Source organism: Neolamprologus multifasciatus, chromosome 3 (assembly GCF_963576455.1).
Source record: "Neolamprologus multifasciatus chromosome 3, fNeoMul1.2, whole genome shotgun sequence".
Classification (NCBI taxonomy): domain Eukaryota; kingdom Metazoa; phylum Chordata; class Actinopteri; order Cichliformes; family Cichlidae; genus Neolamprologus; species Neolamprologus multifasciatus.
Window position 1 is genome coordinate 16,351,729 of NC_140441.1, and position 26,795 is coordinate 16,378,523.

Genomic DNA, 26,795 nt, shown 5'->3' on the forward strand with positions numbered 1-26,795 from the left:
CAGATAAGTAAAATGATCATTTGATGTTATGTGAAAATGTGCTTTAATTCGTAGCATCCATTAGGTTAACGCGTAATCATCAACATGTTTTTTTCTTTAAACGTAAGTCCGTCGTTTCACTGACTGCTTGAAATCGGCCGCAGAGAAATTTCGCCTCGCCTGACTGAAACACTTCACGCTGCTACAGAGACATAAAAAGAACTACAAACACTTTTTACATGTTTCCAAGAGCAAACAAGTGAGATTTCTTCGCATGCCTCGGTAATGAAGTCCACCGGGACATTCGGAGATACAATTAAAGGATGAAGTGAGCTCTCTTTTCGCCGCCTATTCTGTCTCCCCACTTTATTCCTCCCTGCTCTCTTGTTTAGTCCTAGTGTGCGTGTGAGCATTGTCACTGATGACACAGAAGCTGTGGCGTCACGCAGTCACTGCAGATGGCAGATAAGAAAAAATAGGGTGTGTGTGTGTGGGGGGGGGGGGGGGGGGGTCAGGAAGGGAAGAATCGCTTACAAACGCTCATAGGCCATTTCGACAGAGAGAAACCCCGGCTTGTCAGAACAAATAGGAAAGGTCACAAAGTGTGACAATTTAGTAATGTCTCATTCACTGCGCTACACTCTCTTTTATTTAACTTCTCGCTCTCATGTCAGCGAAGTTGCCTTTAAAAAGAAAGAAAAAAAGTCGTGCCCTTTTATTTCTGTAAAGGTTGCGCTTCCAGGCAGCCACAAGCAAGAGAGACTGAGCTGTTTATCACATTCGCAGCGCATTTATGCAGCCGGGGCTCCAGAGGAGCTGTCAGTAATTTGGCAACATTGACAGTACTTCTCTTCTCGCGGCGGAGTGGCCATCGCGGAAAAAAAAAAGAAGAAGAAAAGAAAAAGTTATAGAATATGAAAGAAACTGAAATGGAGGTTAATTCCTCGATGCAGTGTTATGCAGGCTGGGGATCCAAACAGAGGAACGAGGCAACAATATGGCCAGCAGCTAGCGCAGGACACCATCCTCGCAGCTTTGCACTTAGCTTATCACAATAGATTAGCGGCGGAGGGTGGGAAGATGGGGAGAGAGAGCAGCAGGGGAGGGGAAGAAGCAGCTGCATTGTATATGAGTCTTTATGGCTACTAAATGAACCCCTCTATAGACTGTGACACAAACAAACCAGTACTGAAGAGCACACAAACACACACAAACACACACACTTATTGGGCTGTCACAGGAATGACAATCAGCTGTGACAAAAGGAGGCGACGGCCAGCATCAAAAGCTAAATCGGCATCCGGCTGCACATTTAACTGACACCCTTTCTCCCTTTGTGCAGGCCTGAAGTGAGCATCTAAACTGGGTAATACTTATAGTTAGTAAGTCTGAATCTAGGTTTCAGCGACAATCATGGTGGTAAGGTTTAGATTCTTTTATCTGGAGTAGCTTTCACACACACGCACACTTGCATTCTTGGCCAGTTTTTGCGGTGGCGGGACACTTGTCCTGCTGAGGGAGGCTGCAGCTGGCAGCCATCGCGCAGAGCCTTTGTCATGGGGGTGTTTGGGCTGCACCAACATTTAGGTGGGTGGTACGTGTAAAAGCAACGTTTATATGAATGCCGAGAACCCAAGGTTCCCCAAAAGAACATTGTGTTATATTTGCGTGATTATTTTGTCTAGAGCTTTTACTCTCTACCTCCATTCACCTATCAGAGCTGATCTTAAATCCCAGAGTACGCTGTTATAGCATCTGCAATCTCAGGCTTATTTGGTGCTTCGGGTGATTTATGAGTGCCATGTTATTTTAAACTTTAAGAGAAAAGAGGGAAAAGATATATACATGAGCATTCCAACTCCTATTTAAAAACGTTCCCTTAATTCTGAGTTCTGACGGCTTTATTTCGTGATTTTGTGGGTCAGCACCCATCTGACTCGATGAAGAGCGTGCCAGCTCTTTAACTCTTCTTTTCTCAGCATTAAGGAAGAATGAAAGGCGATAGATGGTGTCCAGTTACAGTGATGCTGAACCTCTCTTGGAATGTTTCTTTAGGGTAGCCCGACAGGAGAACGCAAGCAAGGACAAGGTAGCGGTAGGTAGAGGATTAAGCGTGGCAGCTACAGTTACAGTGCCCGACACCTGACACGGACTTCCCCCGAACAGCATGAGAAATTCAGTGGAAAATAAGTTATATTAGAGGTCACATGATCTGTAGCTGACTGTACTATGTAGTTTCCGTGAATTCAATGGACTGATGATGGTATAAAGGTTTGCACCTGTGAGATTTGTGCGCAGTGTGAGGTGTGTCCCTGAAAATATAACGTTAAGGCAATGAATAAAACTGAAGAATGTGGATAATGTGGTGCTTTAAAGCTACATTATGTAAAACTACTGTAGGTTATGTAACAGAAAAAATGATAAATATACATTGCATACATATTTGTGTGTAATTACATATTCGAACAGACTGAAGAATTCTCATGAACTTAGAAAGAATCCATTAAAAAACATAGGAGCAGGCACCGTCATGTGTAAGCCGCCATGTTCCCCTGCCATCTTGAATGCAGTCGCCGAGAGGGACATCGCTGTTCTGCCTAGTCGTGTTTTATGTCCCACACACGTAGTAGGCTAAAGGTGAAGGAGAAGAGAACTCGTGGGCGTTCTCATGCCTCGGAGGCAAACTTTAATCCGTGCCTGCGCCTTCAGATTTAAAAAATGAAGGATCATACCAATGTTTTCATAGGTACGATTTCATCTGAGAATAGGTCACACAGAAGTGAAAATGCAAAGGAAAGAGACACACGATGGGCGTTGGGATAAAACAAGGATGATTACAGGTACAGTACCCTTTTCCAGATGGAAGGAGCTGCAGAGGGCGAAGGATTTTAAACGCGACACTGAAGTTACCTGCTTTCCGATCGAAAGGTAATTCAACCTAACACCTGGACACGTGGGGTTTGAAAAAAAAAAAAAAAAAAAATGCAAACTTTTTAAACATGTTTGTCCTGCGTCAGCCACCATAGCTCGAATGATGCACTTGAATCTGGTGGTAAGAAAACTGCATGCAATCTGCAATCTACTGACATCTAGTGGTGAGATGTTGCACACCGCAGCTTTAAGTGTGGCAGCTTGGCCTGGTGAATCTGATGAATAAACAACAATTAGAAGACACACAGCACTAGCATGATATCATCCACTGGCTGGTGAAGTCCTTGAAGCCTCGATCTTGGTGTTTTGAAACTGGACGTGACAAACGAGGGATGGTTCCACCCGAGAAACTGAGGACACACTGTGCATCAATCAATCGCAACATATACTGTAAAGTGCTGTTTAATGTTTCTTGACTCTAATAGTTACCATTATTTACAAAATGAACATATTGTTGGGCTCAGTATGACAGCGACTGAGACCGTGAACTTGTCAAAACGTGTCGACATCACAGGGCAAAGGGTCATTTTCCCCTCAGATTTCTATAGAAGCAAAACCTTTTTGCAACCAGAGCAGTCACCCCCTGCTGGCTGGAAATACAAATGCAGTTTTAAAGCACTTCCACATAAGCTTCGCTTCTTAGAACAGAAAGCTACAGTATGTCTCATCAAGATGAAGATAGATGGATATCTTGGTGACTTCACCGGGCTCGGTATGCCTAGCTTATTTATGCTATCTAGCACTCTTAAACCATTTCAAACATCTTAAGCCATTCCACATGAACTCCATTTAAGAGTAACCTGAGTCTGCTAAACAGCTCTGTCTAAAACTGTCTTTCTATGTTTAACTGTTGCCATCTCATCTCCCAGTAGATTTGTATATGTACAACACCAAATACAGTTAATTGCCCAAAGTGTTCACACGAATGTGGCAGGCTGGAAGATACCGACTCCTCATTCGCTGTTTTTTATACTAGCGCCATGTCGGGTCCTAATGTTTAGATGCTCAGCGTAGATGAATGGTACACTTGAGAAACATGCGAATAGAAATAAACGAATAAACAAATATTACTTTGTATTACTTTATACATCCCTGGTAGCCAAGGGAATTTTCACTATAAATACATTGGCGGGGTCATGTGTGGCATAGTTTTCTAGCCTGACTAAATATAAACAAGGCCTGTCTGCACAGTGTTATCTATAACAGTGTGATGCAACTCTCCGAAACCCCTCTGAAATAGTTCCTAAAATATACATGAAAAGGGAAGGGAAAGATATACCCATTCTTTTGTGTCGGCTGTTTGAAGACCCAGCTACAACCTTGATCTGTCATCCCTAAAATATCACAATGAGGTACGAAATAAAGGATGGAAGGGTGGGGTGGGGTGGGGGGGGGGAGACAAAAAAGACTCATGCGCCGAATTAAGTTGTCAGCATTGCTAGCACTGTCGAAGCGCATCTGTTTAACCAACATTATTATTCTAGTATAATGGCGGGGATCAGAAGAAGAAAAAACAAAATTTCCTTTGGGCCATGGCAGGTTTGAAATAGGCAGGACAAGGAAACACTGCAGCTCACGTTAATGCCTAATACTCACTCACATTAATGTCTAATACGCACTCATTTCTTTCCCACACAGAGCTCTGTATTCCCCCTGGGCTACCATTTGCTTTGCAAAATGCATGCATGAAATTCTTGAGACCAGGCTCCCCGTGAGAGTCTAAATAATAGATTACCAACACAGCATCCAGCCTGAGCTATAACTTCAGCCCCAACTGTCTGGCCTCATTAGTGAGGGGGGTGTAAAAGATAGCCAGCTGCTAGCCCAGGTGACGGCCCGCAGCTCTGGCCTTTGGCTGCAGTGGCCCACCCTAAAGAGAATATACGGCGTCTCGCTCTTTGCAATTCATCTTGTAATCCGCCTTAAAGCTGCTAAGCTTCCGCTGAAGGCAAATGAATGGTGACCAATGGCAAGAAAGATGAAGACGGAGAAAGAGGAGAGAGGAAGTTTGAATGAGAAGCGCGGACAGGGAGGGAAAAAAAGAAGAAGAAGGAGAAAATGTGTCCGATTCAACTGTGAGGGATCAAAGGTGGTTGGTTTGGGCTGTCTGGGCAGAACCAGAGGTGACCTAAGCCATTTTCATCCACTGATTGCCCCCCCCATTTTTTCTCCCTCCTTCTGCACCTCCCTCCATCTTTTTTGCTCTCTCTTCTTTCTCCTCTGTAGCTCTGCCTCTCTCGCCCTCTCTCTCCATGTCCGCTTCCAAATGGCAGTCATTATACCGGACATGAAAAGTCATTTTAGTTCCGCCTGGCTTCTTCAAAGCAGCTAGCTATAATTGCACAGTGAGTAGAGAGAGAGAATGCCGGGGTTACACAGAATTTAAACGCTCACTCGTAACCTTGCAGCGATGCAGGAATTTGAATTCCGATTTCAAACGAGAGACGTAAATGATTAATAATAAAGCAGACATATTCCCACAGTGTTGACGCCAGTACGTCCACATATGCAGGACTTTTTCCCACCTTCCGCGTGAGATTTCTATACGTCTTCCGAGACCTCTCCGCGGGTGCACCGGATTCCACTAAAACACGCGTCACTTCAAGAATTATGGCACAAATCGGGGGAAACATTTCCAAATGATGAAAAATCCATCTCCTATTAAATGCATTCCTCATTCGTGAAATTGCTATGTGGCAATGTCACTGAACTTTTTAATGGAATCCTCTGCTCCTTGCCAATTCCGGTCGGAGTCCGGGAAATGCAAAAGGGCGACAAATTCAAATCTTTACATCCTTTGTTCCGAAACTTCATTTAAGATAAAAATCATTTTTATTTGTGGTTTAATGTATGCAAATATTTTTTCTGTAGCACTGCTGCTGCAATAGATCCTGCATGTTGAGTCTATTCTTAGGTTTCGCTCTACCATCTACATTCATACGCGCATGTGTGTGTGTGTGTGTGCGTATATAGACACACTGGGCGTCTGGGTGAGCACAGAAGTGCTTGCGTGTGTTACAATCTCAGGCCTGAAACAGTTTACAGCCCCTGAGGGTCATATATACGTAGCTCTTTACCAGTTTACGAGCTAGCCACCAGTCTGAGCTCAGCACCCCCTCCCTTGCACTTATCTCTTGCACCCTTATATTTGGCACAGCAGGTAGCGTAATTGTTCTTGGATAGAGCCTATCAGCCAAAGCCTTCCATTTTTGACTTTTCGTCTCAAAGACCTTTATCACAACACCCCATTTTTGCCCGGCTGCTGGCTCTAACCACAGAGTGCCTCTGAACAAAAGTGTCTCCGCTAAGTCGTTCCCTTTTGATGGAGAACGACGGGCTGAGCGAGCGGGGAGGTGAGTAGACAGAGAATACAGATTGGGAAATATGTCTTCTGTACAAGACCAGCAGCCCACCCCTCCCAATCCGCCAAACGTAACGTGGCTCTCTCTCGCGCGCGAGCAGAAACAAATTCTGAAACTGTCATACTTTAATTGAAATTCCATCACTTGTGTGGCTGCTATTGTGGAATAATTTGATAAAGCTGTGTGACATGAATGCACACAGGCCGCCCGCCACTTCCATTTCTTCCTCCAGCTTTTATTTCCTCATTCTGCCGGTTATTCAAATGAACCTCGCTGGATTCTGCTCTCAGCCTTCCCCAAAAATTAAGATAAGAGGAAATGAGACAATAGGAAGGGCATAAAAAGAAATGATGTTTTGAGTTGCAGTACAATCAAAATGAATCCCTTAAAAAAAATATCACCAGGCTACCGTTTCATACTCCATCGCCTTCTTTCATGCGGCATTTGAAGCCAGAATTATCGTGTTTCACTAGCGCTCTTCAGCTTTCTTCTAAGTAGCCGCAGCTTTCCCAAAGTGTGGATAGTGACAGACTCTTAGTTGCTAGATGCGGGGGGGGGCTGATCCAAAATGGAGGTCAAGGGCAAAATTATAATACTCTGCCAGTGCTGCTGACCCCGGTCCAAATCCATACCCGCATACTTCCACCCCCTGTACGTCCTCACAACTGGCTACAGGCGTTTGGCATCCATCATATCTCCTGAAACACAATCTCCAAGCAAAGGACAGCTGCAACAGAAAAGCACTCCTCCATGTTTCTGTCACTTCGATAGTTCCTCTGTATGTAAAGGCTGGAGGCAGAGCCTCAAGGCGAAGCACTCCAAGCTGTTAGAAATGACACTGAGCGTTCCGCTTTTAACGCTTACAAGTGCGTTTTACAAAGGGAGATGAAATCGCCATGAAAGAATGGGGAAGGAAGGCAGAAGAACTTTTCTTTCAAAAATTACACCTCATTTCAACGAGGCTAATTTAAAGCAGGGAGAACACGGAAACCGAACAGGACAAGGCATTTAAATCGGTCGCAGAATTGGAGAATGGGCGCAAACGGGGAAAGAACAAGCTCAGCTTCTCCCTCCATCCCCTCCGCTGCCAAAAATATTTACGCCTCAGCTTTCTGCCCTGACAGGGTGATGGACAGTAGAGGTGATTTTGCTTGGGCGTGAAAATAGGCTTCTTATTATTCCAACCCAGTGGCAACTTGAATATCAATAAAAACTGCTAGCGTTCCCCTATGTGTAAAACCAATGCCCCGTAGCGGTGGTTTTTATCAAGCAACCCACCCTTGACGCTAGTTATGCAGTACTAGAGGTTACGGGAGGAAATGCTTGCCAAGTAAATAAGTGAGTGAAGCGATTGAATAGAGAGGAAAAACACCGCGGGACCACAGCCAAAGTGAACCAAGGGTAAAGTCATGATCACTTCATTATGCCGCGGTGCAGCTCAGTGTTGTGCGAAATCAAACTGCTTTCTCATTTGTCACAATGCATCAGGCTGGCCTCTGTGAGGTGGGGGTTCTGTAGTCGAAGGAGGGCCCCGAAGCACAGCCGCACACGCCAGATTAGCAGGAAGAAACTTTTAAGTGTGCAATATACAAAATGCACGTGCGTTGTACGGCGTGAGCTTCGTGGACGTGAACCTTCGTGGAAGCGTTTTCCCTCCAGAGCCCATCAAACTTCTCTCTCGCATCCACCAGCCACCCACCCTGCCAGCTAGCCTGCCTGCCAGTCAGTGGGTAGCTGTTAAGGGCCATTGTTGGCATAAAACAAGCTAGAATACACCCACTGGATTACAGGGGGCAGGCAGCGAGGGGGGGTGATTGCTAACAGACATATTGGCACTCCATCTCACCCAGTTCCAACACCATGGCGCCTGATAATTGCGGCCTCTGTGTTTACGTATCCATTTTTGTAATGTAAGTGTTGATTTCTCATTCCACACTTGTAATAGGGGCCCTGGCCTTGGAATTCCTCAAGTAGAGCTCTCTCTCTTTCACACACACAGGCACATGTAAAAGCACACACGTAGTACAACAAAAAGTTTTTCCTGACATTTCTTTCTTTTCTTATCTTAAAGTCTTGAAAAAGCAAAATAAAGCAGTGAGTCAGAGCTACTTATGTGCTGAGACAATGGGAGTGTGCAGAGCAGGCACACTTGTTTTTAACCGGCCTCGGCTGTGTGCCAGTTACGGATGGTGGATAAGGAGATATTTAAAGCTCCCGCAGTCCTTCCAGACATCTCTGTTACACCGAAGGCCCTGCTGTCAATTAGCTTTTATTGGCGAGCTTAACATTTAACCAACCAGTGGCGCGGCAATCAAATCGCACAGCTAGGCGAATGCGCACTGGAAAAGAAGCAGAAATAAAAGAAGCGTCTAAAAGATCTCGAGTTCCCTTAAAACATAAAGTTTTAAAAACACCCGCTGTTCCTTCCAGCCACTGTCAAAAATGTAGGATGTGATTTCAGAGTGTGCTTCAGGCACAGAAACTGAAGAAAAAAGGAGCAGATCGGCAGGCACGCTAAAGATGGCCCAAGCCCCTTGTAGGCACTTTCCAACCCCTGATCATTTTTCAATTCAGCGGCTTGAATGCCACAAACTCTTTGCATCCTTTGCGCGTGCACGTTCACACAAACACATTCGTGTTTTCACAGGTTCAGACTTTGCTCACCAGCTGCATATCGTCTGGGAGGCTTTAGAACAGCAGAAGGTGAAGGATGAGGGGTTGGAGTGCAGATGGCCGCGTCGGTGCCACTTTTCCATGACTGAGGCTCTTTGCTCCCTTCAGTGACTTTGGGAGGCAGCACTTAAAACGGAACGCCGCCTTGGCGCGTATCCATTTTGCCTCCCTCTTTCGAGTGCTGCTGAAAGTGGAACTCGAATGTGTGGTGACAGCATTAATTGTGCTGTGTCAAAATCGGGCTAATTGTTTGAGCCTGGAACAGTCGAACGTGAAGGTACAGTGCAGAGATGCTGGGCGTGCTCTTCCCAGAGTGCTCACTGTGCGATGAAAACGCCTGAGCAAACACCCACATTCACTCTGATTTGAATGTTTAAATACACACACACACACACACACACCATACTGGCCTTTCAAATCACCTCACTAGCCGACTCTGCCTTCGATCCCTGCCTTTTCATTTACCCAGACAGCAACACCACAACACATCTTGTCACTCTTTCATCCATTTTTTTACACTGTAATCCCACCTAACGTGAATTTCTGATTATGTAGTTATACACATATTAATTTCCATCAAGCTGATAAACTATCATTTCATCCTTGGGGACATTTGTTACATTTCTAACACTGGTTGCTATACCTTACATAAAGTTTTTCTTTCCTTTTTTCAAGCAAAAGAGGAGGGATCTCTAATCATGGCTTGTAGCCCCTCTCTGCTGCATTCTCCTCAGTGGCTGGAGAGAATGAGTCCCCTAGTGGCCCAACTAGCACACTGAGCACAGGTGGCATGTACTCCTGCTGGAAATAAAGGCTCGCTTTCACCTGACTGACAGACAACTGCTGCTTTTATTATTCTAATTTTTTTAAAAGCAGTTAACTTTAACGCCCCCTCGTCAATAAACACTAGAAAAATGTTCTAAAAAAAGACAGGTAAGATGAGGCACCTCTGGAGAGTTTTTAGAATGCACTTTGAAAATTCCTCGCACTCCACTCGCTGCCTACAAAGGCAGGATGCACTAATACGAACCGTATACTCACGACAGCCACTCGGCTTATAAAGAGGGCTTAAAATAGCGTGTTTTTTTTTTTTTTTTTAGGATAACACAGCGCAGAAAAAAAATAGTTACCAGTTTATTTTAAAATACATTAAAAAAAATGTAAAAAGAAAACGTAAATATTATAAATACATTAAGTGCGTGCGGATAATCTACTGAACACCTCAACACAAACCCCACGTCATGACCAAAATATAGCACAGACAAATTTGCTCACGTGCAGGTGCATTTTAAGGTTTTTGTTTTTTAAATCAGCCAGTCAAAGGAAGCTATTTCGTGTCATTCCGCGCGAATTTCTTAATGTAATGTGGCCCTGAAAGCAACATCGCGTCGCGCGAGTTCACAAAAAACTACAAGTTGGACACACGAACGCAGAGCTTTAGCCCCTGAACACGGCAGCGCGAGGACAGAAAAGCCCGTCCACATACGTGTAACGGCCCCCGCTAATGTTTGAACCAACTTCGCGAGCCTGTGCGCGCACCTCAAATCACTGCGGCAGCCACTTCACTTCCCACCGTCACAACCTCCAAACTCCCAGGCTCGTCAAACATCTCTTACCTTATCACCATTTTGCAGTCACGCTCAAACTCAGTCTGTCCTTTATTTTTTTCTGCGTAAAGGGAAGTCGAGTTTCTTTTTCTTCTTTCTGTTTTACATCCACTAAATGGCAGGCGAGTCCCGGGGAAAATACCGTGGAGGAAAGAAATCCGTCCTCAGGTCCTTCTTCTTCTTTCTTTCTTTCCTTCTTCTTTCCTCCCCCGTCTGTTCGTTCTTATTTCGCGTCTTTCCTTGAGATGTCCGTCACCGGTGATTGGGTGGGGGGAGAGATGGGGGTGAAAAAAAAAACACGCACGTGGGGCGTGTATAATATATTCTCTGGTTTGGGTCTGTCTCTGTTGTGCTCGTTAGATCTTCATTGAATTGAACGTGGCGAGACTGTGGTTGTGTTTGGAGAGCGCGGTGTGCCTGGGACACACTGCTCTCTCTCTCTCCCCTCACTCATCCGCCTCGGTACGTCTGTCTGAGTCTCTCTCTCTCCCTCCCTCTCTCTCTCTTCACCGAGACCTGAGCACGAACTTGGTGTGTGCGTTTGTGTGTTTTTGCGTGTGTGAAAGGGTGGGGGGGTTGGGGGGGAGAGGTGACGTCACTCAGCGAGGTCCCACTCTGCCAGCTCTCCTGGATCAACTTTCCTTCCCAAGTCCACTGCAGGAATGTCCATTTGGACATGGCTATTTTAGAGGAAGATTGGTGTGAAAGGGAGAAGCCAGAGTGGGTGTGAGTGTTTAGATTTGACCTGGTAATTATTTTCAGATGCTAAATCAAGACAACCTCTTTAGCTCCCATGTGTCTCTGTATGTCAGTTATTTTAGAGTTGTAAATGTGTTGTAAAGATTTCACCCCCCTTTTTAAGTCATTTTGAATCAGATTCCAACACGATGTGTATCAGCAACGGACTGTTTAATACGAATAAAAAGATGTGTCTATGGTGCACATATTTAAAGAGAATCCACAGAAATAACTGTCATGAGGTGTGAGGTCAAAAGGGGAAATTGAATGGCTCTGGTTGTCAAGGAGGCAGTACATTACAAACAAGTAGAAATCAGTGCAGTTGGTCAGGAACATCTCCCTCTCACCATCATCAGTCGGGATAGTTCATTGCTTCATCTACAAATCAAAGTTAAGACTCTATAATGCTCTCATATCAAACTCCGCCCCCCCAAAAGTAAGTATGTTTCTTTTTGTGGGTCCAAGCCTATTAAAACTAAACTTAGCTTAAATAGGCTTGTGAGCACGGGACATGGTAGAAGTAGAGAAACGTCTATCTTCTATCTATCTTCGTAGGTCCTACCTACTTCCTGTCACCATTGCTTATTTCATCTGTAGTCGCATAAAGTCACAGAATGTCACTCACTTTCTATGATCTCTGGTTACAGCATTGCTGTAAATGACTTCCATTGTGGATGTAGTTTCATGGTGGAATGTATGCTACCATCCAGACATGTTTGTTTTCAGGGAAGGTCTTGCTTATTTTAAGCAAGCCAATGTTAAACCACAACAGTGGGGTAAAGGTCTGGTAACTGAAAGGGGCCTGTCTGCAGTACAGACCTGACACTCGTTGAAAGCTAGTCTGATTATAAAACCAAAACAATACAACAAAGGAGGAACTGATGGAAAGAGACAATCTAACAAGCATCTGGATAAAATGCCAGCCACTCCACTGAACTGAAGTTAGTGCTCTAACACACAAAAATGTCCACAAACATGCTTATTTATTCATGACATTTTCACAGTTACTTATTGTCAGTAATTGACCTGCAGTCTTCCCAACTCTGGACAGCTGCTGGCTAAACAACAACAGCCTATTATAAGCTAACACTATGTCACATGATGGCATAGTGTTAGCTTGAGTGTCCTAAAAAGCACAATTTACCTCTGACAAAAAAAAAAACTTACAATCTTACATCATATGAGTTTATTCACTACATGTTTGACTCTATTGCTAGATCCAACCTCAAAGAAAGTTTCACTAATTCTAGCTAACATAGACTAACAGATGCTAACACTGGCTAACAACCGCTAACGGAGGCTAAGAGCAGCACTTATCGACAGAAAGCTTCAGAATATCCTCAACAACTCACATCAGCATCTGAAGTTAGCTTCACTGACTCATCAACTCGTAGAAAACTCCTTTCACAAAGTTTTACAGCCACCTCCAGAGTAAATAGAGTTGGACAGATTGACAGCTGAGGTAACAGTGGACTGACAGGTTACACTCACTACAGATGAAAAAAGAGTCTTTGGGGTGATTCAAGGGGTAAAAATATAAAATACTGAAAAATATATAATTGGCACATATCTGCTTTTTTTTTTTTACTGATTTATTACTAAATGTTAAGATTATTCAAATATGCTACAACATAGTGTGTAGAAAATTGCTCAAAAACACTGGCTGGTCATGGCTGTTATGAGGTATAGTCTAGATTTAATGTTTTTGATATCTCTTGGCTGACTAAAATATATTAGCCCTACACCTTAGATGTACTTCTTTTGCAGGGGTAAAAAAAAAAAAAACAGAATTCAGTTGCAATCTACTGACATCTAGTGGTGAGATTTTATACACTGTACCTTTAATTTCAGCTATGGGTTACCAGTAAAGAGGTAGTCTCCAAAATAATCAGTTCCTGTGCTAATACTTGTATAGATGCTGTATTATGTAAGCAAGACAAGATGAATCTGTTATAAGTGCAGTACCTGAGTAGTAGTTATAGCTTTTATAGCTAGTAAATGCAGCTGCCAAGCCAAGAATAAACACAATACCATAAAAGAATCGATCTTAAATACGAGTTGTACTGTACTTGTGTTTGTTACTTGATTATAGATGGTTGCTTTTCCCCACAGTGGACAAACAGAGATGTAGCATTACCTACTGTGGGATTATGATATTATTTTATGCCATGTTAGACCCCTAATTAAAGATTGTGAATTATTGTGTAGTTTCAGTTTGCAATATGCTCCTGAACTAGAAGAAGGTGATAATTATTACATTTGGTAAACTGATTTGCATTACATTAGACTGTTGATTTATTGTGAATGAATGATATTGTTTTATGATGCATTATACTGCTGAGTTATAAGAAATACTGTTCACAGAAAGTCATCGTCTCATTTGTCTGATTAGAAGAGAACAGAGCATACTGCCCCATTTCATCAGGAGCAGATAAACGGGGAGCCAAGGTCGTAGCTTAGGCGCTGTGTGAGAAAGAATGTTTAGGCTCTGATGATTAGGTGGGGGCCACTAGAGGCTATAAGAGTTTGATCAAGGCTCCACCATTTTGAGATCTGATGCTGTCTGTGTATGGTGTCCATCTCCCACGCGTGTGTCCATTAAATCATCGTTTGACTTGACCCGGCCGGACCAGTGTGGTTATTTTGGTTTTCCTCTTGTATCCATTCCCAATATTTGAATCCGTAACAGTTTTGGGGGCTCGTCCTGTGGTATTGGGATGGAAGTTTTGGAGGCTTGGACGGTCCGAGGTGGTCAGACGGGCAGACATTATCCGGCAATCGAACTGAGTGGACAGGCGCCTTTATAAAAGAGGTAGGCACAGGCCTGTTGATTTTATCCGAAGTGTGCTGAATTGGACGATGAAATTAAATGTCTATTCAGTAAAAGTTGCCGGTGAGTGTCTGTTTTGATTTTGATGAAAAATCTCATGAGTTTTGAAACTTGAAGTAAGGTTACAAGTAATAATACTGGGTTAGAGTCCCAAGATAAAGTAATAATACTGAGTTAGAGTCTCAGGTAAAGGTAATAATACTGGGTTAGAGTCCCAAGGTAAAGGAAAATAATACTGAGTTAGAGTCTCAGGTAGTTGGATAGGGAATTGGTCATTTTGTGAGTTAGAGTCTCCATTGGTTTAAAGGATTGCATCTGTGTTGGCCATGTTGAGAGTTAGAGGCTCCATTGTCCATAACGTTGCATCTGCGTCGGTCATACTCTTGTTTTAGAGGGTTGACGGCGGTTTAAAAGTATTATAAATTTTGTTAGAACGGTGGTTAGAGTCCACTAAGAGGCGCATAGCCCGGAGGTTACGCTCCCTCCTGGCCGCGGACGCGCGACCTTGACCTGTCGGCGAACAGGGTTAGTTCAGTTGGTCACTGTGGAGCTTGGGGCACTCCAGAATAACTAGGAGTTCGAGTCTCCTTATCTGCGCTTTTTTGGGCACTTTAAATTGAGGTAGGGACTTTAGAGATGAGGCCAGATACAGTTCGAGTCTGATACTGGTTAATTGATTACAAAAAAGTTGGACTTTCTTCGGTTGGACCCGTTATCTTAAATTTGTCAAAATTGTGTAGGCGCTAAAACTTTCAGGCCTGAGAGTGATTGTAAATATAAGACGTCTTTGTAAAATAATAGAAAGTTGAGTGTGAAACGAGGCTGTGTGTGTGACGACAGCGCGCTGCAGCGCTGCAAGCTATTTTTAGATAGTGTGTGAACATGCAAATGAGGTGGCTGCTGTGAAGCCCACAGAGGACTTCCTGTTTAGCGTGTTATTGAGTTTTATAAGTATGATTTGCAAACAATGATACATGCCTGTAATTAAAACGCTGATTTTGCTGATTACAATATTACAAATAAAGTTTTAAATCACTACGGTGAATGGTTAATGTTTGGCTGAGTTTTGATATGGGAGAGACGGCTTCGCAGCTGCTGGGGGTAAGTGACCGGAAACTTGCATGCCCATAAAAGGCAACTGCCTGACTGTGTGAACTATGCACCAAGAGAGAGAGTAAAATCTAGGTGGATGAATTAAATGGATGTTGTAAGAAAAATAGTAAATGAATGTTTTAGTCTCTTAATACAGGTGGATTTCTCTCAACCAGGAGACCTGAGTACAGCAGCAAAAGGATAGATTAATAAAATTGGGACGACACACATGCCAAGCTCTGGCTCAAAATTTTACAGGTTGATCTTTCACTTTGTCCCCACCCGAAAAAGAAGCTTAAAGGACATCTTCTCCTCCAGTTATCGGTTACCATCACTGGAAATTTTCAGGCAAGTTTTTCACTGAATTGTTTTTGGCACCATGTGTCCCTGAATCTCACAAGCAAGCTCTAATTCCTGGCTGAAGACATGGAATGCTGTTATTTAAGGTGGGAAATCAAAATTTGGGAAACAAAATTAAAAACACATACAATTGGAGAAATGCCTTGTTTGAGAAAAAAGTTAAAATAACCCACCCACAAACGCACATACACGCAATGAAGAAACAGCTTACACTCATGAACACGTGAAAATTTTCAAGCAAGGTTAAAGCAGCGAAACTTAACATACACCTGTTGTTAAATGATAAAGTCGATCCACTACTAACAATTAAACTCTCTGGGTTGCAGGACAACAACTTGACTTCAAAAAGACAGACACTGGTAAATCACAAACCAGTGATGAAACAACAAATTTAGTGGTTAAAAGAGTCAAATTGTGACATGCTTTCCTCTGATTGATTAATACAAGTGATTATTGAATGAAATAAAAATTCCTTTTTTGAATTATTAAACATGATCTTAAGAATTTTAACGTGTACCTGTGTTGTCCTGTCAACTTGGTGGGTTAGGAGTTGATTATATAGTGAGAAAAAACAAAAAAAAGGGGGGGAGAAGGCTGACACAGGGCCTGGCCCCTCTCTGAATAACATAGCCAAAACAACATTATTTTCAAACAACATCATTTTCCTGTTCGTCTGTTTTTGTTTTGTTTTTGTTTTTTCTCTTTATGCTTAATTACAGGCTGCTTTGTCGGCCCTGAAAGCCGAGGCTGACCTGGACTCCTGCTCTCCCCTCTACCATCTTTGCTCTCCCTTCTACCATCTTTGATGTGACCCTGACCAAATGCTACAGCAGCTGGACTCACAACAACAGCCTGAGAATGTCAACAGTGCTGCAGGAAAGATCTCATGCAGCAGAGACGGAGAACGTTAAATCCAAGGCCCGTTTCACGACACGGGGGAGATTTCCAGACAGCTTCAGCTGACAGAGCTGTGACGAGACGCCTATTGAGCCCGGATGAAAGGTGAGGCCGAGCAAAAGAATGCTGACCTTAACAACTCTGCATTAAAACTGTGCAGGACAGTGATGGACCAACACGGAGGATCGGGCAGCAAAAAGGGCGTGCCAGAGACACGAGGAGTGACTGAGGTCAGAAGGCACCTCAGATTGGACAAAAGCAGCAGAAGAACATAAGCTGAAGGCACAGGTGTCGGGGTTCAGCCAGGAGCTGACCTCTGAGAAGAGCCGAACAGCAGAGCTGCAGAAGGCCGTGGAGCAAAGCAAGGAAAACATCAATAAACTTCAATCTGACGTGTACGGAAAAGACTCTGAGGTTTCTGCCCTCAGTGAGAGCTCAAGACATCAGAGCAGAAACTGAGCATGGCTCAGGAGGAGCTGGCTGCTAATCGAACCCATCAGTCAGGCTTGGAGTCCCAGATACAGGACTTTAAATCAGGCCGGAGCTTGCTGGAGCAGGAGGTTGCCAAACCTGACGAGAAGCTCCAACACCAGGAGCAAACCCTGAAAGACCTACAGAAGCAAAAAGGGTCAAGTTAAGGAGGAGCTGGACAAGGAGAAGATGCAGGACACTGGAGAAAAGGACTGCCTCAATTGGGGCCAGAACCAGTATGGAGAGAACTTTGGGCAGCAGCACCAACGGACCCAAACGGACTGAAAAGGAGGAGAGCAGGACCCCAGAGCAAGCCTCAGGCCATGGTTTACCCAGAACACCAGAACAGGAAAGTGATGAACACAAACACACACATTTACATACACTGACTCAGAAGCAAGAGAAACACACATATGAACACATATGCACTCGTTGATTGACTGAGAAATGACACACACACACACACACAAATCGAAATGCTGATTCAATTCACTGAGAAGTGATCCACACACACACACATACACACATACATATACATGTTTGTGCAATGAAGAGTGATACACACCCGCTGATGCAATGAAGAATGTTTTACTAACAAATGCTATGCTGATACGCAAAATGCTGCACACAAACATCCAAATACAGAATTTGTTACAACAACAAGAAGCCATTGATTGTTAATTGGTTTAATGCATTCCATGTCACCCAGAGGGCATTTGTGCAGATTTAGGGGACAGGGTCTAAAGCAGTTTGGTTATGAAAACAATGTCTGTGAGTGATATCTGTTTATGGCTCAAGGCCTCGACTGAATTGTTTACTGTGCTTCACACAGCCTGATAAGGAGCAGTGGTACAGAGTGAAAATGATGAATTAACAGTGTGAGCCTTATTTCGGAGCGCCACATTTTTGTGATTGAGATTTAATTGAAGGAGGAACACACTGAAAAAAAAATAAAAATAATAACAATAATAAAATATAAAATAAAAAGAAGAAAAGGGGGCCAGCCCTTGGATTTACGTAAGCATCCCACGTGTATTTAACACAATTGCCTCAGGCTTTAAAGATCTGTACAAAATTCAACAGGAAATCATAGCTTCCCTGTATTTCCTACATTGTTGGCATGCTGGTGAGTGCTGTTGCTCCACAGTAAGAAGGTCCTGGGTGCAAGTCCACAGTCTTGGTTAGTTTGCAGTGGTTTTTCTCTGGGTATTCTGGTTTCCTGCCACAGTGAAAAGTCATGAAGCTGTTAGAGCTAGGTTAATTGATGATTCTAAATTATCCGTGAATGTAAGTGTAAATGGTTGTTTGTTTCTAGGTGATAGACTGGTGACCGGTTCGGGGTGCACCCTGCCTCGTAGCCTATCACTTTAGAGTTATTTCCCAGCCCTCGTGCAATCAGGATAAAGATAGGAGGATGGTAGTTGTTGTAGACCCATTCAATTTTTATGGTAATCAGAATTTAGACTTTGTTGAACCGTAGGCAATATGAAGACAACATGTAGTATTTAAGGGACCAAGTAGAATTTGGATAAAAGTTAGTGAATAGTGTTGAAATAAAATGACAGAATTGTGAAGGATTAAAATATTCCAGGAGCTTAACTTACTCCATATGAACATGTCTTAATCGTGTAATATGAACTCAAAATGCACAGGTTTACTGAATATGAAAAGGTTGTGTTGATTTAACTCAGTTGTTTAAGTTTCTACCAAAGCAAAACATTTGTGTGCAACTAGTGTCCACTATTGAATCAAATAAGTCCAACATGTTTTTGTCAGTGCAAAAAGAAGTTACGGTACCTGTATGCCTACACAATATTGTCCCGGGACGGAGAAAAACTTTCTGGTGAAGTTTTGGTTGATTTTGGGCTTTGCTTAACACTAGGTTGATTTTATCAGTGAGGTTTGGATTGTTTTCTTTCTCTAAGAGAGAGAAAGATGGTTTTATGCTTGGACATGTTTCGAACGGGCCCCAGTATTTGTTATTATATGAGTATTTTATTGGTTACGTTTGTCTTTGCTTTTGTTACAGTGCACTGAAATAAGAACATCTGAGAGGAGTGATCCACCGGTGGTAATAATTTGGTATTTTGTGAGTTCCTGATTTAACAAATCAGCTCTTTAATCCAGGCCTGAGAGATTGAACTTTAAAGCGCTATAAAACATGATTACTAGAAACAGTCGCAAAGTATTTTTCTCCATAATTATAATGGGCTCTGGAGAAATTCACTTATATGGGACATTGATCACATGAGAAGTCCTGAACCTAAAAGGATTGCAGCGAGTCAATCCAGTCCAAAAAAAACCCAAAAAACAAGGAACTGTTTTCCTTTAAAATGATGACGTCATCTTGCTGGTGATGGAGGCTTGATTAGGTTGCGTGTGAGACTCCATTATCAGCAATATCTGGTATGAATGTGTGTGAATGTGTGCATGTGACTGGACTGTGATGGACTGACGACTAAAAGTTTAAACTGACCTGACACTGAGACAAAAACGATACCGACTTTAGGATTAGTACATGTCTACAAACAATTCACCCAGCTTGTAAAAGAAGGGTGGATGTTTTGTCTCGCTTTGTTTTGTTTTTGCAGGAGTAGGAGGACAGAGACTAGGGGGGAAGGCTGTAGCTTCACATGAGTGTGAACTGCAGACTTAACCCTTTGGTTGCTAATTTTGAGCTACTGATGTTTCCATTAAGAAAATTGGGTTTTATTAGCTGTGTTTCGATTAATGCAGCACATTATATTGTTGGGAATGTTAAATGCTAAAGTGAAGAGAAGCTTTGATTTCACTCAAGACTGAACATGTTATTATTAACCATAGCAGGCCACTGTAAAAAAGCCAATTAATTTAGATAGAAAAAGTCAAAAGCTCTACTGATGTCTATGAATAACAGGGGAATGATAGACTTGTCACATTCAAAATAGAGATATGTAATGACAAACCTTGGTCCACATCATTTAGGTTCTCCATTGAAATAGTCAATAATTTAGAAAAGTAAGATAGAACCGACAGGGGCATGTGGTGCTGCACAAGAACAAGAGCAAAATAAAGAAAAATTATTGTGTTTAGCTTTGATAAATTCTAATTAAAATGTACTATTACACTCAGAGGATCAATATGAAATTCAATATATGCTAATTTTGTATGAAGTACATGACTGATAACTGTTCTGTCCTGAGCTTTTGTTTTACAGCGCCCACTTGACCACACCAACAGTTTCTCGCCACCAAAACGGGGTACTTGCAAAGAATAGGGAGGAATATCATCAGAAGTGGGAAAGGTAAGCCCCGATGGGGGTGATAATGTAACACACCCAAAGAAAGATTTTAGGTCTGACCAACCGTCTCAGTCGTGGGCAAAACGATGACAGTCAATAAAATTCTAAAAGATAATTTAGTGACAAAAATATCAAGAGATAAAAGATAAAACAGTCCAGTGTCCCATTCAGGAATCAAATAAAAACACACAGTCCCAAGGCTAGAGTCAGCTATGCCACACGGCTAGTTGCACTCCACATGTTGCCTTTAACAGGGGTAGAAGTTGTCCTTGGAGACCCACTACCCTGCAAGCATATAGCCAGTGATCACTCCAACCTGTGCAACTATGCTGCCTTTAGGCTGTGGCATATAATAGGCCCTGGCCCGCACAGAGAGACAAAATGACACCTTCAGTATAAAATTCATAGCGCAAAACCCATACATCCCAAACATATCAGATTATCACATTACATACATGCACAGAGAGACAAAATGACACAGCAGTGTTTGTAGTGTGGGCTATAAGTAGACCAGTGTATCAGTGCAATCAAGTACACCTGCCTCTAATTAGTCCAACCCCATTCCAGCCATTGGCTAACCAAAAATGTGACACACGTACAAAAAACCACTCCCAACCCAGTGCAACTTGACACAATAATATGGAGCTGAATTAACACAGGCACACTAGTCTACCATGTTACAATAACACCATTAATTTCACGTATGGTCAAATTCTTAAAACTTGACCCCAAACATGAAAAATTCTTCAAACATTTAGAGACAGAGTGGAGTTCTAGATAAACATAATGCAGCAAACCACATAAGGATGGAGCGTTGGAATCAATAAGATGGTGAAATAACACGCAGGAAAAATGTTGATCATGTTGATTATGTTTATTCTAGTGTGCAGAGATTGGCTAATCTGACCAGGAAATGTTATAAATGGATTGTCGGAACAATCAGCGTTAAAATCACCTTTGACAGTCCAGACTAAGATGGCGTTGGACATCTTCAGGGCGGAAAAGGGTTGGTGTGACCAAAGTGTGGTTTGACTTGTTGTATGTATATTTCATAATGATACAGCTCTGGATGGACCAGTTACCAGGGCATGGAAGGAGGACAGACTCATTAAATGAGGAGAAGGAATTTTCTGGGATTGGAGATCCTGTGGGTGAGTGGTTGACTAAAAGCATGCATAAAATAAAAGCTATTTTTTGTTATTGATTGGTAATAGATTGATAATTGGCCACATTCACAGTTGTATTAACTTGTGGTGGACGTAGTCTACTTCATGTTTAAGCACTCTAATTAACAGATTGAAAATAGTGACATTAAAGGAAGAATATGCAGCGCCACCCTGTCAAATGCCAGTGCCGGTGGGGCTCAGTGATGAATCAGGTGAGCTTCATGGCTGAATTAAAACATAGATGCCCCTGCTGTGGTCAGTAAGGGATAAAAAGGGTGTGTTTTACTGTTATTGTAGCATCAGCATTATTGCTACATCAGAATCATATAACGAGCATTGCATTGAACATTTATTGAAGCTATTGACATATTAACATTTGTATTACAGTGATTGTTATAACCTCATGTTAATCTTCTATTTACAGGTGTCAAAAGTAGTCAACAAGTTCATATTGAAGTGAAGTTCATATTAATACCGGTTTTGTTTGTAGACGATTGTGAAGACACAGGCTCTGGGCGGAGCCCGGAGTTGAACAGATCTAACATGACAATTAAATTGATTTCAGTCCCTAACACAGAATAACAAGACTGGAGCAACGACACTGGATAGGAGAAAGTCTGATACTTTCTAAGATATGAGGTCACTAACCTGTTCTTTTAATTTTCTAGCTTCATTGAATGGACACATGTTAGAATTAGAAATGGCTAATTTGTTTTTTATGTCTTTTATTAGAATGAGTGGTTTTAATCATTTATATATATATCTTGCAAAAGTGCTTATAATGAGTTGGCACTCGGTCTTTTGAAGGTCATAAGCTTCGTTCGGCGATAGTCCGGACTGATAAAGTGTAGGAAATGCCTTGAGTGCAGTGGGTTACATGCAAACACGCTTACACACACATACACTAAATTAGGATAAGTCCTTGGGACATTCTGAATATTTTAAACAAATTCTGAATCACCAAAAGATCAGTAGACAGCAACATTAGATTGTTAGAGCTAGGAAGAGAGGTGTTTTGGTTTTCTGTCTCTTACAGAGAAAGGAACAGACACCAGACGAGGTCACAGATATACGAGGATCCTTGGCAGCAGAGACAGACACGGTGACTGCGGAAACATCAACTGGGTTCAAGTGTCATGGCATTTTGGGCTCCAGTTAGTCACCTCAAAAGGATGGATCCCATAAACACAGCAATAATCATGAAGGGGTTGACGGAAATCCAGGAACACCACACCAACGACGTTCGAGAGGCTGTTGGTCATAAGGAGAACACCTTTCTGTTCCTTTTCCTGGGGAACACAGCTGTGATCCCAGAATACACAGATCATTGTTTGAAATCGGGGCAGAATAATCCCCTGATCTGTGCAACGACTGAAGGGTTGTCTAACCCCTGATGTTGAAGGAAACAAGAGCAGAGGATCACCCGACTGGAAGACACTGGTGCCTACAGCAATAAAATAAAGGTTAAAAGCTCCTCGGACAGAGGTTCTAGTCTGAGTACGTTTGGAGGGTATAAGGTAGCACCGAAATAAAGCTGTGGGAGAACTGGGGAGTGATGGGAGTATCATCTATACCTACTGTTGTTGTTGTAATAAAAGTTTTTCTTGCATCTGAACTGCGTAAACACAGAGGTCATCTCACATATGGTTCACCCAACAGGGGGACAAAAGGCCTGAGGAGTAAGGAGAAATGAACCCGGCAACACTGGATTGCAGGGTGTAAGTGAGCTCTTTAAGTCTAAAGAGCTCATCAGGGGGAATTGTGGGATTATGATATTATTTTATGCCATGTTAGACCCCTAATTAAAGATTGTGAATTATTGTGTAGTTTCAGTTTGCAATATGCTCCTGAACTAGAAGAAGGTGATAATTATTACATTTGGTAAACTGATTTGCATTACATTAGACTGTTGATTTATTGTGAATGAATGATATTGTTTTATGATGCATTATACTGCTGAGTTATAAGAAATACTGTTCACAGAAAGTCATCGTCTCATTTGTCTGATTAGAAGAGAACAGAGCATACTGCCCCATTTCATCAGGAGCAGATAAACGGGGAGCCAAGGTCGTAGCTTAGGCGCTGTGTGAGAAAGAATGTTTAGGCTCTGATGATTAGGTGGGGGCCACTAGAGGCTATAAGAGTTTGATCAAGGCTCCACCATTTTGAGATCTGATGCTGTCTGTGTATGGTGTCCATCTCCCACGCGTGTGTCCATTAAATCATCGTTTGACTTGACCCGGCCGGACCAGTGTGGTTATTTTGGTTTTCCTCTTGTATCCATTCCCAATATTTGAATCCGTAACACTACATTTCCTGACTTCCTGACTTTCCTGGTTTCGTTCATAATAAATATCATTGTGTACAGTAAGGTGCCTCTAAACCCTTCTGAGAGACACAGATCCCTGTAGGGATCTTATATTGATTCTTTTGTCAAACTGAACCTAAAGTGCGTGCATGCAAGACATTGCTTCTTCATGTAGGAAAACTGCCTTTACATATGCAGGAAGTAAACCAATGCCAGCCTGTTGATCAGGAACCTCCAAGTCTAAGAATTCCTAGATGTGGTTCATGCATGTCTATGTCACTGCCTAGGCATAATGTCACACAACAAGGGGATAATATTGCTCCTTATAACACAGTGAAGTGAATGGACCTCTGATGTAGGGCTACAGAAAATAACAGCAATGGCCCGGGGAGACAGATGACTAAGACCAATAGTGTTTTCGGAAAAGTTGCCTCTATGGCAGCAAGCCAAAACCTCTGATGAACAACCTGGCCCTGCAGACACGTAGATCTAGCATCCAACAATAGTACACTGAGAGACAGAGAGACAGACTACTGCAGTCAGCAGATCTGTTTTCTTACCTGCACTCAGCCACGTCATGTATCTGATTGAGTAACCGTGATGGTGATTTACACCTGCAAATTATACCCAGCTCCGTTTTGTAAGGGCAGAATTAGATTCAGTCTATGCATGTAGAAAAGTGTTGGTTTTCTGACAATGAACCATGGAGCAACTCGATGAAATTACTGTAAGGTGAACTATTGGCCTCAACTGCTGGCTATGAGAAAGCATTGTGGGAGTGAGACTGTTGTGTCTCAAGGCACAATGCACTGTAGATCACAAATGTGTGGATACAACATTTTCTTGGATTGTTTGGAATATTATTCTTATGTAAAAGGAGTAGAGGTTGGAAAGCCGATTTGGTTGTAACGATGAGGTGCCAGATTCCAAACATTTAAAGATTCAATTTCATTCATAAAACTCAATTTGCTTTAATAAAACAATTTTGTTGACATTCACCCTTGATGCATGACTGCAAGAGATTTCTTTTTCTCCAAATCTCTCAACAACATTGTTGATCTTTGAATATAATTGCGTGGCACTAGATATTAGATTTACAGTTCTGCTCTGCTTCTAACCTTGTTCTTTTATATTCTTGGCACCATCTATAGCAGTAATACAGCAGCACTTGTTGATAAATGGGGGCAAGGGTAGGATTTATCAAGAGGCTGCCTTGCTCGCCTATCGTGGCTGAACTTTGTTGCCCAACAAGACACGGTAGTCTATAAACCAACTGTCCTTCAACAAGAAGGATCCAAGAGAGAGCTGGGAAAATAGATTACCACCTGCTGCAGGTTTACCTACCAGCACTGACAGGAAAAGGACCATTTTAAAGACTCTAGCAAGGGAAAATTTCTTTGTTGTAGGACAGTGATAATGCATTAGTGTTACATGCGTCAGTAGTGTTTGAAATCCTGCAGTGGACATATTTACATTTATATGTGCGTGGGGTCATGCAAAGTGTAGCACTGATTGACATTTACTATGTAAATACAATGCAAATGCTAGTAACGATGCTAAAGGTTATCCTGTATCAATATGCATTCGCTTTAGATGAATAATGTAAATAAAGCCTTTGATGTATGTGCTTCCCTGCGTACGTACCCACACAGTAAATCTTTGGGGATGATTCTGACTTTAGAAAACTAATTAACATTAAATATTCTCAATACTTTGAAATTCTGTGGAACTGCTTTTTTCTTTTTCAGTAGACAAAAATCAGCAGTTGACTGTTGAATAATTTGAATGCCATATTCAATTATAAGCAAAGTAAGCGCTGTGGATATTTAAATAATGTGCTACGCAAGCTATCTGAATTCTGGTTGAATATGTTAGCAGCTATTGCAGGTACCAGCATAATATTTTACACAAACACTAGGCAAATGTCACTTTTCTTCTAGTTTTGCTGGCAGTTCAAAACTGTTCACATATCCTGTCAAATATCTCAAAACTAGCATATCTATTGGCACCAGTTGGTTTATAGGTTTATCGTAATAACTTCGGACATAACCTAAGACTTTTCAGTCTTATACTGCTTTAAAGTTGAAACAGCTTCAGATTTTAAACAGACACTTACATCTGTTAGTTATGTCACATGTTAGCATTTAGCCCCTATATGCTTCACTAGTATCGTAACTGTAGAGTTATTCTTTGTTAAAAGTCCCTTTTAGCAGTGCAGCATCTTAGCCTTTGACAGCTCCTTTGTGCCATGGTGCTTGAGTTGGTGGATCATTTCTGCTTAAGTTAAACCTTTTCCCTCTGCAGGGTCGTCAGCAGTGTCCTTGTGGACAGTTTAAGCTACTGTACAAAGCAGATTAATTCATTAGATGATTTGTTTTACTGGGTGCATTGTTTAGTTCTTTGGGATCACACCTTAAAGTCACATTTATATGTTGTGTTTCTGCTCTGAACTAGCTTGATTAGTAGTTCTATAAGTTGTGGGGAGAGAAACAAAGAACCTTTATTTTGCTTAAAGAGGTTCTGAGTAATGTTTGTCAGATGAATTTGAAAAAAGGCTACTGATGACACACACTATCATTGCTCAACAGGTTTGGGTCAATTCGAGTGCAACTCAATCCAATAACTGTTATATCAGTAACACTTCAGTTAGCGTTTTGATTGCGGATAATTTGCAGAGTAACTCTGATTATACAGATTATTTATAATTCAGCAACCACATTTAATGCTAGATTTAAAAAGTCAACAGCAACCAAAAAACCCCCCAATATCTTTCACTGTCAATCTTCTCATACCCCGAGGTTCAGGCCTTCTCACCCTCGACAAGTTGCTGGCACTTTACAAATGACTGTCTGTCAAATCATTACTCTGGTTTCTGTGACCAAAGACAGCACCATGTATAATGCTGCAGAGAAGAGAGGCAACTTATCTGAATCAAAAACAAGGATTGTTGTTTTCAGCTCCTCTCGCCCAGGAGTTGATACATTTATAGCCCCTACCTCCCCCCACAGTCCCGATCAAGTAAACCAGTCATCGTAAAATTAATTTCCCCATCAAGCGAGACTTTGGGATAACAATCTATCTTAAGCGGATAAATCTAATCC

At 42.2% G+C, this 26,795-nt stretch overlaps 1 protein-coding gene across 31 annotated transcripts in view; it reads right to left on the bottom strand.

Annotated features, from left to right (window-relative positions):
- The window catches only part of LOC146521797 (receptor-type tyrosine-protein phosphatase delta-like), a 422,277-nt gene that overhangs the window by 129,378 nt on the left and 266,104 nt on the right, over positions 1 to 26,795 (bottom strand). For 2 of the 31 annotated variants that reach the window (XM_085144188.1, XM_085144198.1), the window contains exon 1: positions 10,562 to 11,080. The exons of 26 other annotated variants lie outside the window; for them this stretch is intronic. The gene's annotated coding sequence lies outside the window, so the exon portion shown is untranslated. Of the gene's footprint in view, positions 1 to 10,561; positions 11,084 to 26,795 lie in introns of those variants that run through there. 3 more of the 31 variants (XM_085143987.1, XM_085144213.1, XM_085144207.1) reach the window with 3 other exon arrangements.